This window comes from Bos grunniens, chromosome 22 (assembly GCF_055505025.1).
Source record: "Bos grunniens cultivar Pamir isolate PY7600 chromosome 22, Bosgru_T2T1.0, whole genome shotgun sequence".
Classification (NCBI taxonomy): domain Eukaryota; kingdom Metazoa; phylum Chordata; class Mammalia; order Artiodactyla; family Bovidae; genus Bos; species Bos grunniens.
In genome coordinates this window covers 34,999,991-35,014,530 of record NC_141186.1, presented here as the reverse complement: position 1 = coordinate 35,014,530, position 14,540 = coordinate 34,999,991, and the positions used below count along the sequence as shown (strand labels likewise).

At 41.0% G+C, this 14,540-nt stretch overlaps 1 protein-coding gene and 1 non-coding gene across 10 annotated transcripts in view; one reads left to right on the top strand and one right to left on the bottom strand.

The window, feature by feature from the left end:
* LOC147348281 (uncharacterized) overlaps positions 1-14,540 on the bottom strand; it is a 434,645-nt gene that overhangs the window by 297,936 nt on the left and 122,169 nt on the right. The gene's annotated exons all lie outside the window — the stretch shown is intronic.
* Positions 5,604-5,710, top strand: LOC147348283 (U6 spliceosomal RNA). Its single transcript, XR_015152012.1, has one exon. It is a non-coding gene; the product is annotated as a U6 spliceosomal RNA (small nuclear RNA).

The following is a 14,540-nucleotide window of genomic DNA, read 5'->3' as shown; positions in this document are numbered from 1 at the left end:
GACTTCTCGTCTATAGAGGTCTTGTCATCATAGAGTCAACTTCCTATTTTGCAAAACAAACGGCTCACCCTCTGGCCCTCACCTGTGTATGCAGAGAACCTCTAGCCTCCCCCAAAGTCCTGCTCACAAGCATCTGAGGGAACACTTTCACCCCCAAGGTTTGAGGCTTCAAGTACTAGATTCCACTCTCCTGAGCAGAAAAGGTGGTGAACTCCCTGCCTCTGGGACTCATGGAGAGTCTGGCTTGCTTCTCAGGGAACCAGGTTCTCACCGTCTTCCGCCACAAACAGAGTTCTCTGCAGAGCCTACACTGGGTTCTCCATCTGTCCATGTACTGAAGATGTGCAAGAAGCTGGGGGAAGGAGAGAAGTTTCTCATTCGTGCTGCTCCGTTAGCATTATAGAGGCCCCAAGCGAGCATTTACAACCACTCATGTGACCTGAAATTTAGGGGACATACACTTTCAGAATTTACTCATAGCCTCTCTCTAAGATCTGGACATGCACTCAGAGGGTTCCTCCAGGTCATCACTGAAGAAAGTCAGCATGCTCTATCCTATTCATCCCTTTGCAACCAGGGTTGTGATTCAGTTGGTTGTGTCACTTTCCTTTTTGAGAGGAGTCTTCTTGGAGGAAGTTGAAACACTCAGATTCAAAGAAAATGTAGGGACTTCTTCCTGAGTTTCTCTGACAACCTCCATCATATGTGAATCCCAGTGGACACAGGCACGACCAGGCTTAAGGAGGGCTTGCTTGCATATAGACTCTGGAATTCTTGGTGGCTCTGTGATCATTCCTCTACTCTGGGTTGTGTTTCTTCTCTGTTCTGTTTATTCTGATAAATCCCTTATTCTGTATGGTGGTTTTCCTTTAGTGACTGATGGACTGAGAACCCTTTTCATTCATTGGGACAGAGACCTTAGAGGGGTGCCCACACACAGTATCCTATGGGTGTTTGGAGAAGATCTTGACCTTTCCCCTGCTCAATTCTGCACCCCACCCAGAAAAAACAGGGGTTTGGAATCTGTTCCATGAGTTTCAGGAGGTTTACTGGTCCTAGAGTGACAGGGTGAGGAAGGGAACGGGTATGATTTTGGTGGGTCAATCTCAGAGATGCTATGTGTTGAAGAGCCTTTATGTGGGTCATCATTGAGTTTCTGCCTAATTCATTCTTCCAGCAAGTATTCATCAAGCGCCGACTACTTGTCCTTGTGAACTACATTATTATTCTGGGCACCAAGGACAGTGGTGAATAAGATGTGCTGACAAAAACTGGAAACCCAGTGGGGTGTTGGTATGGAAAGATTTTGCTATTGGACTGCAGAGCAGTTAGATTATGTAAGAAAAAAATATTTTACACTGAAATGTTGAAAGACTCTCAATGTGTTGTATTTCACAACTCAGCCACTCTAGAACCACAAATATTGGGCCTTGGAAGGTATTACCCTAGGTGACCACAGATTACAGGGAGCACATTAGACAGAAATCTATGATTTATGAGATGGGCAAGATAACATCGTTTAGGAAAGGAGACTGGGAAATCACCTTTGTTGGGGATCTTAAAGAGAGAAAAGCTGTCAGTCCGGAAGCACCGAGCTGACTTCTTGTTCTGCTATGCCGGGCTATGCTGGTGATGAGGGCATGGGCTCTGAGTTTGTTTTCTGGCAGTGGGAATGGGAGTGGTCCTAAGTTTCCTGCCACTGATGACCCACGGCCTGGATGGAGGTGCAGGGTAAACTCAACTAATCCAGCAGATACAGGAAATCAATGAAACCCCATAGACTGAACAGACACTTTCAAGGTGGCTTATTATAAGTCCAAGTGTGCCTGTTCTGAGGAACTGCTCCAGAAGTAACAGAAGTGATTTAAAGTAAGAGGAGGGGCATGGTTAGGAGACAAATAAGGTTGAAAAATGCCTTGCTGATCAAAGTCAACCAAGCTTCTTTCCCGCAGGACTACTCAGTCTTTTTAATGTGAAAATGTACTTTTTGAAGCACTGGGGTGGGGGCCAGGAGAGAAAGCCTGGAGCAATTTGCAAATATATTTGGAAAAATGGAACCTGTCCCTAGAGGCGCATCACGTGGGGCCAGTGTTCTTGGAAGACGCTCTGGCAAGCACGGCTTAGGAAGACGTTGTCATCAGGCTTGAGCTATCATTTCAATCAAAATTAAGGGTGATACTTCTCTTTTTGCTTTTACTGAGATTTGCATTTTAATGTGAAGAAACATTTTCTTCAGCACTTTAATATTTTCAAAACTGCTATACTACCCATTAGAGAAAATATCTTAAGTAAAGCAAAACAAATTGAAAAATTAAATAAGATTAACTCTCTCTTAGTCTCTTGTTCATAAAAAATACATACTTTTTTCAGGATTCACTAGGGTCACAGAAAACCTTAACTATTTTTGTCTTTTGAAATATATTTACCATTTGCATTGTAGAGAATTTAAGTTAAATATCTCTATATATTTATAGCTATTTATTCTTCTATTGATCAATTATACTTAAACAGTCCATAAGTTAAAGTATATCATCCTAATAGTTACTATTCCAAATATCCACATCTTCACAAAGATTATATTTTATTAATATTTGTAATTCTTTTCTAGGGTTATATACTTTGACTTATGAACTATAAGTCATATGTTTACCATATTTAAGCCATAATTATGATTATATTACTGAAGATCTGGTTTGGTAGCACTGTAGCAATTCAAAAATCATCTGGAAGGCTGTATTAAAATGTGATTTCCTGAGTTCCAGGCCCAGAAATCTGATTCAGAGGGTCTGGGGCAGGGCCTGGGAACCTGCATCTTTAACAAGCTCCCCAGGGAATTCAAATGCTTGGATGCTATCCTGAGAGAAATTAAAGGTTAAGAAACAGTATGGGCTATGGGAACATGTGATTGAGGCTACATGATATACTCAACTACATGTAATGTAAAGTGGTCAATATAATTTTGAAACAATATTAAAAATACGCTACATAAAACATGTTTCTAGGCAGCTTGGGTTTTGTGATGGGCATTATGGAATAAGTGGATGTGGTGGGATAAACAATTGGACCCTATTTTTTCTATTATTCTCCTTTGATAACAGACGATGTGTTTTGTGTCCCAAGTTTATTTGCTTGAGGAGAAAAAGACATGGGTCAATATTTGCAATTTCAGGAACATTTTACATTGGTTTCATGTGTTGAGTTTATGATATATAAGGTTACAAAGCATTTTCTTCCACAAACACAGTTAATAGGGCAGATTAGATTGGCCCTTCTGACAGATTAGATAGGTTTTTGTTTTAGCCTTTGATGAAATGCAGTAAGAGCACAAGAGATGTAGTTGTTTAAAAGTCATCCTAATAAAAGGATCTGGGATTAGTCCCTCTGCCAGCAGCCATGAGAAAGTGAACAAGTTGCTGGGGCATTACCAGCTACCAATACGACTTACCCTTCTGTACCATGACAGGGAAAGAGGGGTCCCTTTTCTGTCGGAATAAGGATGGTCATTGCTGCCTCATATGAAAAAATCACATCATCAACCAAAGCAGGAGAAACCTGTGTGAAGTCTGAGACTATTCAGCACCCATAGAAAATCCTAGGTCTCCTTAAATTAAAAAAAAAAAATTATGAAAGCAGCTTCATTTCACTCAGTCAGTTATACATCTTTGCTTATTCTCTCTACCTAAACTGGGATTCTTAAAATTTTTGAGCGGTCGTGAGTTCCACTGTGTGTGTGTGTGTGTGTGTGTGTGTGTGTGTGTATCAGTCACTTAGTCGTGTCCAACTCTTTGTGGCCCCATGGACTGTAGCCCTCCAGGCTCCTCTGTCCATGGAATTATCCAGGCAAGAATACTGGAGTGGTTGCCATTTCTCTTCCAGGGGATCATCCTGGCCCAGGGATTGAACTTGAGTCTCCTTCGTTTCTTACACTGCAGGCAGATTCTTTACCGCTGAGCCCCCACGGAAGCCTCCTATGAGCTCCATTATATGATTGTATATGAACAAGTTTACATGTTTTCCTATTATTTGTCTATTTGGTTAGCGAGAGAAGAAGGACACGTTTTCTGTGACTGACAGTTTCCCTGCTGTTTTGTACACAATACAAACTCAATCCCTGCAACAGCCAGTTCTATGGATGAGAAAACTAAGGCACAGAGAGGTTAAGGAAGGTGCCCAGTGTCACACAGTTAGTAAATTGTGAAAGTGTCAGTCACTCAATCATGTCTGACTCTTTGCGACCCCATGGGCTATAGCCCGCCAGACTCCTCTGTTTGTGGAATTTTCCTGGCAAAACTACTGGGGTGGGTAGCTGTTCCCTTCCCCAGGTTATCTTCCCAGTCGAGGGACTGAACCCAGTCTCCCTCATTGCAGGCAGAATCTTTACCATCTGAGCCACCAAGGAAGCCCAGTAAACTAGGAAAGCTGATGCAGATTCAGGTTGCTGGGTTCCAGAGTCATTCCTTTTAAACTGCTATTCTGTACTCGCCCTTATAATAGTAACAATATGCTTAGGTTCAATATGCTTCAAAGAGACCGAACTGGATGGGTGAGAAGATAAGAATCAAGATCTAACAGGAGTGAATAAGGGTTCAGTTGACTAATTAGTAAGTACATGCCTTTAACTTTCAGCATGCCTACCCCCTCTATTTCTCCTTCAACATACAGCCTTGATAGACCGAATGGGAAATGATAGTGGATAAAAAGAATAACAACCAAACAACAGTAGCAGAAAGAGTAAAGGCACTAGAAATACTAATGTGTGTTGTACACTTGCTATTCATGCACCTCCACATACACTTCACACAGAACATTTCATGTGTGATCTCCTTTAATCTTAACAAACTCATTTTCCAAGGAAGGAACTAAAGCTTAGGGGAGATGTAATGGGCTCAAAGTAAACCATTAAATGAGTAGTAGAGCCTGAATTCACCTGGGGGAAAGACGTTTATTCTTTAAGGTGCATAGGTCCTCCTCAAATTTCTTGTTGACAGGCTCTGAATTTGTATTTAGAACACCAGAGCTTGTTCTGCAGCTCACTGCTTGCTTCAGTGTGAGTCAGTCATGGTATTTGCTAAATATTTCTAGCTTACCACATTCTGAGCACGTGCGAAGACGTCACTGACTCTCCCTTCCTCCCCCTTTGCCTGCCCGCATGACTACTAGGTCTGGGTACCTGCTGAAAGGCCGTCCTGGTGTCGCTTTTGGGCAGGGGCACTCATGTGCCAGGCCCGGGCCCTCCCAAACTCTCTATAAAGAGCTGATCTGTCAGCCTGAATCCACAACACAAAGAAGAACCCCCAGCTGCCTTGTAGATGGGCAAGTGGGGTAGGTGAGAGAGAAATGCTGACCTGTGTTGAGATCACTCTGGACTCCCACAAAGTTGCAAATATAGTACAGAGCATCCCTGAACTCTTCATCCAGCTTCCCCCATGGAGGTATCACATCTAACTACAGGTCAGTATTACTCCAGGGAACTGCCACTGACATAATACTGTCAACTAAACTACAGATTTCACTCCATTTTCTCCAGTTTTCACAAAAACTTGTCAGTGTGTGGTAGAGGTGGTGGTGGGGCTCATATCTTGCCACTTTAAGATTCAGTGGTTGTGCTCGCTTCGGCAGCACATATACTAAAATTGGAACGATACAGAGAAGATTAGCATGGCCCCTGAGCAAGGATGACATGCAAATTCGTGAAGCGTTCCATATTTTCCAAAAAATGGGCCAAAGAACTAAATAGACATTTCTCCAAAGAAGACATACAGATGGCTAACAAACACATGAAAAGATGCTCAACATCACTCATTATCAGAGAAATGCAAATCAAAACCACTATGAGGTACCATTTCACACCAGTCAGAATGGCTGCAATCCAAAAGTCTACAAATAATAAATGTTGGAGAGGGTGTGGAGAAAAGGGAACCCTCTTATACTGTTGGTGGGAATGCAAACTAGTACAGCCACTATGGAGAACAGTGTGGAGATTCCTTAAAAAACTGGAAATAGAACTGCCTTATGATCCAGCAATCCCACTGCTGGGCATACACACTGAGGAAACCAGAAGGGAAAGAGACACGTGTACCCCAATGTTCATCGCAGCACTCTTTATAATAGCCAGGACATGGAAGCAACCTAGATGTCCATCAGCAGATGAATGGATAAGAAAGCTGTGGTACATATATACAATGGAGTATTACTCAGCCATTAAAAAGAATACATTTGAATCAGTTCTAATGAGGTGGATGAAACTGGAGCCTATTATACAGAGTGAAGTAAGTCAGAAGGAAAAACACCAATACAGTATACTAACGCATATATATGGAATTTAGAAAGATGGTAACAATAACCCTGTGTACGAGACAGCAAAAGAGACACTGATGTATAGAACAGTCTTATGGACTCTGTGGAAGAGGGAGAGGGTGGGAAGATTTGGGAGAATGGCATTGAAACATGTAAAATATCATGTATGAAATGAGTTGCCAGTCCAGGTTCGATGTACGATACTGGATGCTTGGGGCTAGTGCACTGGGACGACCCAGAGGGATGGTATGGGGAGGGAGGAGGGAGGAGGGTTCAGGATGGGGAACACATGTATACCTGTGGCGGATTCATTTTGATATTTGGCAAAACTAATACAATTATGTAATGTTTAAAAATAAAATAAAATTAAAAAAAAAAGATTCAGTGGTTGTTACCACAGTAGAGCTTATCCTATGATGATTCATTAATCTAATCTCCCCTTTACTTAGGTGCAACCTCAAAGTTCATCTGATTCCTGAAAATAATTCTTTGCTAGAAGCCATTGATGAAAATGTTTCCACTGGTCATCTGGAGTCAGAGGTGATTCTGGGTGGTGGGTCTGAGGTCGGAGGCATCTAAACTTTTTTTTTTTTTTGCTTTTAGGTATTTAGACAATACGTTGTTACTTGATTCAGGTTGGAGAAGTCAGGCCTCCTGAGAAGATAAAGCCCAGGACACTTGGCAGTGACAGGCCTGATAATAATGTGAGAAAAGAGGTGACAAAGGATCATAGAAGAGTTTAGCATATGTAGGGTGGGAAAAATAAAAATTTTATTACCAATGCTCCCCCATGAACTGAACAAACATGCTGGTTAATGACCTATTTCATGTTTCATTGATACAGCCTGACAAAATATTTTGAAAGCATGATAAGTGAGGAAAGACTTGTGCTTTCCCAGCATTACCATTTTTCTCTCCAATACTGTAATTTTTGTGGCAATTGTTCAAATAGCCAATCTACTTCGGAAATTACTTTTTTTCCCCTTTTGCCTTAGGGAACTTGTGTTTTATTATTTTGATCAACGATTCAGCCATAGTCCTAAGATCGAGAAACAACCACTTGACAAATACTGTTCTAGAAAATTTAAGTCTGAACAAGCAGAAAAAAAATCAGTTAGGAGTCTGAAGACATATTTAAATTTGAATGGCTAAGCAGCTGCATTATTTGAATTCTTTAACCTTTTTTATACTGTCTTTTAATTGAAATTTTACTTTGAGATAACTAAAGATTCACATTTGGTTTCAACAAATAAAACAGAGAAACCAATCCCGTATACACTTTACCTGACCTTTCCTAGTGTTAACATTTTGCAAAACTACAGTTTAATGGTAGAACCAGGACATTCACAAAGACACAATTCAACAATCATATTTAGATTTCTCCAGTTTCACTTGGACTTGTGTCTGTATATGTGTGTGTTTAGTTCTATACAATTTTACTACCCGTGTAGGCTTGTGTTCCCACTACCACAGTCAAGACACTGAACATTTTATCACCATAGGGATTCCCTGAGTCATCCTTCAATAATGACACTCAACTTCCTCCTACCTCCTTCCCTTCCTCCTGTGGTTTCTAATCCCCCTAGGAATCGCTAACGCATTCTCAGTTTTTAAACTTCTGTTACCCAGAAATGTTATATAAAGGGACTCATCAATGTGATATCTTTTGGGGCTCTGGGATGCTGGCGGATGTCACCTGGACAAAGAGAAGAAAATGCATCACAGGAATAAAACACAAATTCAAATAAGGTATTAGGAAAGAAAAAAAAAAAGTGGTGGCAGGAAAACAACTGATAAAAGGCTGGTTTGGTTATCTGGAAACTGAGGAACCCATGGCCTTCGATTCATCATAGCCATTATTTGGGAAGGAAAATAGGTTCCAGTGAAACAGGAAAAGAAGCGAGTCCCTGTGATGCATTTAAACTGCTCTGGACTTTGGGGGTGTATGTTTGCAGAGAGTTTAGTTAACCAATTCAAGCTTGGATTTCAATTTTCTGTCTCCTAATTTAGGTTTCCAAGATTGTCAAAGAATATCTTATTAGATCAATGTCTAAAAAAATTAAATTTCAGATGTAATATAATCCATACTGTATATTCTATGAAAAGATAAATATATATATACTTATACAAGGCCTATCTAAATGATTTTAATTTTTTCAAGCTACACCAATAGTAGAGGTTACATAAAATATATGAAGGTTAACCTAACATAATTTATTTACAAGTGTCAGTCTGACTCCTAGTCACCAGCTATACCTTTCCATTTGTTCTCAATGTGAAGATTGCCCTCTAGTGTTCTGTTTTTTTAAGAATTAGTAGTCTAGGTCTACTAGTGGAGAAGGAAACGGCAACCCACTCCAGTGTGCTTGCTGCGTCTATGGGATCGCACAGAGTCGGACACGACTAAAGTGACTTAGCAGCAGCAGCAGCAGTCTAGGTCTGGTCCTGAGTGGGTACTTGGATACGAACTGCTTCAGCAATCAGTTCCACAAATAAGTGTTACACACCTACCTGGTGCTGTGCCCTGATAAGGAAGGTGGGCCTTATTCCAGACCTCCTTCAAACTGTGCCAGATATTTCAAATCATCTTGGTAATTTATTCATTATCAAACTGAAAGTCAACATTACGGAACTAAGTGTACAATAGGGGCTGTTATGTCATTAAGTCAAATTCAAGATCTAAAGGAATATCTGCACGAGTCTGCTTATATATTTAAAAGTTACTTTCTGAGATGTTCACTCTTACAGACGCTTCTATTCAGAGATCAGTTTCCAACAAAAAAAGACTTTCAAAGATATTATTTCTAAAAGATATTAAATGTTTTGTATCACAGATGGCAGTATGTCATGATAATGAGGTTTTTAATGTTTTATTAGAGAAAATTTCAAATAGTCATAGAGGAACAGAGAATGGTGTACTAAATCTCCATGGGCCCGTGACCCCGTTCTAGCCATTACTGCTGTTCTGCTAATCGAACTGCATCTCTACTTCCTTCACCACTTATGCCTCTTTCATTTCAAACACTACTTTAACCAGTTTAATAAATTATCATAGTTTGAATATCAAAATCCACCCTTCAGTGCTTAAAATCTTCTTTAAAATAGTATTCAAGGTACTGAACTCTACTGGCTTGAGGGCAGATAAATGAAGTATCACATTTGAGAGCAGTAAGAATAAGATACTGTAAAGGTGACATAAAAGTTAGCTTTTGTGAACGATTCAGTCAGTTCAGTTGCGTCTGACTCTTTGTGACCCCATGGACTGCAGCAGCATGCCAGGCCTCCCTGTCCATCACCAACTCCCAGAGTTTACTAAAACTCATGCCCATTGAGTCAGTGATGCCATCCAACCATCTCATCCTCTGTTGTCCCCTTCACCTCCCACCTTCAATCTTTCCCAGCATCAGGGTTGTTTCAAATGAGTCAGCTCTTAGCATCAGGTAGCCAAAGTATTGGGAGTTTCACCTTTAGCATTAGAACGCCCAATGAATTTCCAGGACTGATTTCCTTTAGGATGGACTGGTTGGATCTCCTGGCATTCCAAGGGACTCTCAAGAGTCTTCTCCAACACCACAGTTCAAAAGCATCAATTCTTTGGCACTAAGCTTTCTTTTTAGTCCAACTCTCACATGCATACATGGCTACTGGAAAAACCATAGCTTTGACTAGATGGACCTTTGTTGGTAAAGTAATGTCTCTGCTTTTTAATATGCTGTCTAGGTTGGTCATAACTTTTCTTTCAAGGAGCAAGCATCTTTTAATTTCATGGCTGCAGTCACCATCTGCAGTGATTTTGGAGCCCCCAAAAATAAAATATCACTGTTTCCATTGCTTCCCCATCTATTTGCCATGAAGTGATGGGACCAGATGCGATGATCTTAGTTTTCTGAGTATTGAGTTTTAAGCCACCTTTTTCACTCTCCTCTTTCACTTTCATCAAGAGGCTCTTTAGATCTTTGCTTTCTGCCATAAGGGTGGTGTCATCTGCATATCTGAGGTTATTGATATTTCTCCCAGCAATCTTGATTTAAGCTTGTGCTTCATCCAGTCCAGCATTTCTCATTATGTACTCTGCATATAACTTATTAAGCAGGGTGACAATATACAGCCTTGACGTACTCCCTCCCCAATCTGGAACCCAACTGTTGTTCCATTTCCAGTTCTAACTGTTGCTTCTTGACCTGCATACAGATTTCTCAGGAGGCAAGTCAGGTGATCTGGTATTCCCATCTCCTGAAGAATTTTCCACAGTTTGTTGTGATCCACACAGTTAAAGGCTTTGGCATAGTCAATAAAGCAGAAGTAGATGTTTTTCTGGAACTCTCTTGCTTTTTCGATGATCCAACAGATGTTGGCAATTTGGTTTCTGGTTCCTCTGACTTTTCTAAAACCAGCTTGAACATCTGGAAGTTCACGGTTCACGTACTGCTGAAGCCTGGCTTGGAGAATTTTGAGCATTACTTTGCTAGTGGGCAACTGTGCAATAGTTTGAGCATTCTTTGACATTGCCTTTCTTTGGGACCGGAATGAAAACGGACCTTTTCCAGTCCTGTGGACACTGCTGAGTTTTCCAAATTTGCTGGCATGTTGAGTGCAACACTTTCATAGCATTATCTTTTAGGATTTGAAACAGCTCAACTGGAATTCCATCACCTCCACTAGCTTTGTTCATAGTGATGCTTCCTAAGGCCCACTTGACTTTGCCTTCCAGGATGTCTGGCTCTAGGTGAGTGATCATACCATCATGATTATCTGGGTCATGAAGATCTTTTTTGTATAGTTCTTCTGTGTTTTCTTGCCACCTGTTCTTATAGCTAATAGCTTCTAATAGCTTCTGCTTCTGTTAGATCCATACAATTTCTATCCTTTATTGAGGCTATCTTTGTATGAAATGTTCCCTTGGGAACCTCTAATTTTCTTGAAGAGATCTCTAGTCTTTCGTGTTCTATTGTTTTCCTCTATTTCTTTTCACTGATCACTGAGGAAGGCTTTCTTATCTCTCCTTGCTATTCTTTGGAAATGTGCATTCCAATAGGTATATCTTTCCTTTTCTTCTTTGCCTTTCACTTCTCTTCTTTTCACAGCTATTTGTAAGGCCTCCGCAGACAACCACTTTGCCTTTTTGCATTTCTTTTTCTTGGAGATGGTCTCAATCCCTGCCTCCTACACAATGTCACAAACCTCTGTCCACAGTTCTTCAGGTACTCTGTCTATCAGATCTAATACCTTGAATCTATTTCTCACTTTCACTGTATAATCATAAGGGATTTGATTTAGGTCATACCTGAACAGTCTATTGGTTTTCCCTACTTTCTTCAATTTAAGTCTGAATTTGGCAATAAGGAATTCATGATCGGAGCCACAGTCAGCTCCTGGTCTTGTTTTTGCTGACTGTATAGAGCTTCTCCATCTTTGGCTGCAAAGAATATAATCAATCTGATTTCGGTATTGCAGATGATTAACTAATGCTGCTGCTGCTGCTAAGTCGCTTCAGTTGTGTCTGACTCTTTGCAACCCCATGGATGGCAGCCCACCAGGCTCCTTTGACCCCGGGATTCTCCAGGCAAGAATACTGGAGTGGGTTGCCGTTTCCCTCTCCAATGCATGTATGCATGCTAAGTCGCTTCAGTTGTGTCCGACTCTGTGGGACCCCATGGACAGCAGCCCACCAGGCTCCCCTGTCCATGGAAGTCTCTAGGCAAGAATACTGGAGTGGGTTGCCATTTCCTTCTCCAGATTAACTATTACTAAAGCTAAAAAGTTTTACATAAGAAAAAGAGAGAGAAGCATATGGAAAGATGGAGAGAGGGAGGAAGTAAGAGAAAGAGGAGGGAATGAAGAAAGTTTTAAAAGAATGAAAAGAAGAATAAGTCTTTCTCACAGACACCTTCTCCGAGAACCTTTTCCCTAATGGAAGCAATTAACCAACCTTTCCTCGGCTTGCTTTTCCTTATTCCGTTTTACCTCATTTTAAATAAAATGCTGCAAAGATCTGTTTTCAGTAGTTTATAAGCTTGTTGAGAGCTAGAATTATGTATTTGTGCATTGTCTTCTCTTCCTTGGAAAATTCCACAGTTCTCTAAGCAGTCTCCCTAAATCTATTCTTGATTTTTAATGATTTTCATACAGTAATCAGGATGATCTTGATAAGATCTGATAGATCCCTTCACTTCTTTATTCAAAACCCTATGAAGGCTTCCTGTGTCACACAGTGAAGCTGAAGTCCTTACTGTGGCCTCAAGCATTCCAGGTGTCCTCTGCCACAGGGCCTTTGCACAGCCTTGCTTTTGCACGTTCCAGCTCCTGCCAGGAACGTTTTGCTCCCAAAAGTCCACCTGGCCAATTCAGTCATCATTTTCAACTTTTTGCTCCAATAGTCTCTTCTACTCCCCTACCCCACCACTTTTAACCCCTCCCTTACTCCACTCTACTTTTGTCCATAGCAAGTATCACCAGATGGTTCTGTCTGGCCTGTTGGAATATAAGCTCCCTGTACAGAACACATCTTCACAGCCTTGCTTAGAACTTGTCACATAGCAGATCTCCAGAAATATCTGTGGGACGATGCTGGAATGAATCCTGTCTCACATAGTGTGTTGTAGGCATGTTTAGTAAATGTTTGGGGAATGAGCCAATGTATGAATTTTGACCCAAACTTATTCTGAGTAACGAAACTGCCTGAAAAAGCACGGGAGACATACTCAAAAAGTGAGGCCAACTGTAAGTAGATTTTTGAACACACAGCAAGGTAGTGGCTCTATTAAGAGTGGAAACTTTAGCTGTGAACCTAGAATATGTATTCTGAGAAATCGAGTGAAATGTTCTGTCTAGTTCTATTTCAGAACGAACTTCTGATCCTGAAAGTTGCATTCTACAGTTTTCCTGAAACATCTGACTCTGGTATAGATCTTGTTAAAAGAGAGTTAAATAACTCCCATCCACCCCAAATTGGTGTACCCAATAATGTGTGTTTTAAAGCAGGCTTCTCCTTTACTAGATACTTTCTATCTCACTCTTTCTCATGTTAAGTGGGGAGAAAAAAGTTTTCGTCTTGGTCACCATGCAGCAATTTCCTTGGGAACAAAAACAGTAAGTGTAGAAGGGAAAAGCACAAAGCCCCTTCTTAAGTGGGTGGTCAATACCACCTTAATTCTCGGTTGTAATCCTCACAAACCCAAAGCCCTGTGAACTATTAAATTACTCTGGGGATTTCCTCTGGGCTCCCTGCCCCAGCTGGTCTCACGATGTTCTTGGCAACAGGCAGATTGGGTAATGTTCTCTGAACACCTGTCACCTGCTATGTACAATAATCTAAATAGAATGTGAATACAAAAGGCCTATTATCAATTATGCAATGATCAGTTTGGCCCAGGCTGCATGTCTGTGTGGCCTCCTTTAGAGTATGTTGAACGTTCTCTGAGCAGACCCATCACAAACACGGGAGATAAGAAAGGGCATGAAGACCTGGTTGCTAACTCTGTACTTCCAGGTTCAGCTAAATGAGTATGGATACATGGAGGTGATCAGAGGGTGGAGGGAGATGTCTGCATGATGCCAAAAGCAGGGGATCTGGGCAAGGCATGTGTTAGCCAAGTTCTTAAACGTGTTTTTTTTTTTCCTCTCTCTCTGGTGAGTACAGGTGACCTCTGAACAATGTGGAGGATAGGGGCTCAGACAGCTCTCACAGTCAAAAATGTCTCTCTAATTTACAGTCCACCCTCAGGATCCACAGTTCTTGGGTATCTGTGGTTGTGTGTTTGTGGATTCAACCAAGCTGGAAGCCCATAGTGCTGCATGTATTTATTGAAAAATAATTCATGTAAGGTTATCCACACAGTTTAAACCTATGCTGTTTCAAGGGTCAACTGTACTTCTTTCTCCACTGATAGTACACCGAATGATATTCAAACTATTGGTATTAGAACCTGGCTTCTTACCTTTCCACTATCTTTCCTTAATGTCTGGCATGGGTAAGATAATCAACTATCCCCCAGTTGCACAGGACTGAGGGAACATGGGACTTTTAGTGCTCAAATTGGGAAAGTCCTAGGCAAACTGGTACAAGTTGGTCACCCTGTGTCATAAATGCTCAGTATCTGTTTGAATGGAGTCTATTTTCAACTCATCATTATCATATACACAATTCAGCTAAGGGGCCAACAGGGACTAAAACCAGTAATAAAGATATTCAGAGAGCAAGACCACATAAAGGATAAATACGAAGCCAGTGATACCTCCACTGC